Source organism: Pteropus alecto, unplaced genomic scaffold, assembly GCF_000325575.1.
Source record: "Pteropus alecto unplaced genomic scaffold, ASM32557v1 C17520633, whole genome shotgun sequence".
Taxonomy (NCBI): domain Eukaryota; kingdom Metazoa; phylum Chordata; class Mammalia; order Chiroptera; family Pteropodidae; genus Pteropus; species Pteropus alecto.
The window spans coordinates 1-506 of NW_006483627.1; the positions used below are offsets into that span (position 1 = coordinate 1).

General features: G+C 71.5%; 1 pseudogene; it reads left to right on the forward strand.

Moving 5' to 3' along the window:
• Positions 1–139: 139 nt before the first annotated feature.
• Positions 140–502, forward strand: LOC107196613 (annotated as a pseudogene).
• Positions 503–506: the final 4 nt, after the last annotated feature.

The following is a 506-nucleotide window of genomic DNA, read 5'->3' on the forward strand; positions in this document are numbered from 1 at the left end:
CCCTCCAGACCCCCCTGCAGCTCCCTCCCTCCCCTCCTTCAAGGCTTTGCTTCTCGCTGAGGCCTCCCAGAGACCCACTTTTAAACACCGGAACCCCTCGCCCCGTGCTCTGAGCCTGGCGGGTGGCGGTTGACGCCAGCCCCGTGTCCCCGCAGTGCTGGGCCGCCCCACCCTGTCGGTGCAGCAGACCCCCGAGGGCAGCCTGCTGGCGCGCTGGGAGCCCCCGGCCAGCACCGCCGAGGACCAGGTGCTGGGCTACCGCCTGCAGTTCGGCCGCGAGGACGCGTCGCCCCTGGCCACGCTGGAGTTCCCGCCCACTGAGGACCGCTACACTGCATCCGGCGTGCACAAGGGGGCCACGTATGTGTTCCGGCTGGCGACTCGGAGCCGCGGCGGCCTGGGCGAGGAGGCGGTGGAGGTCCTGAGCATCCCGGAGGACACACCCCAAGGCCACCCACAGATCCTCGAGGCGGCCGGCAATGCTTCGGCCGGCACCGTCCTGCTGG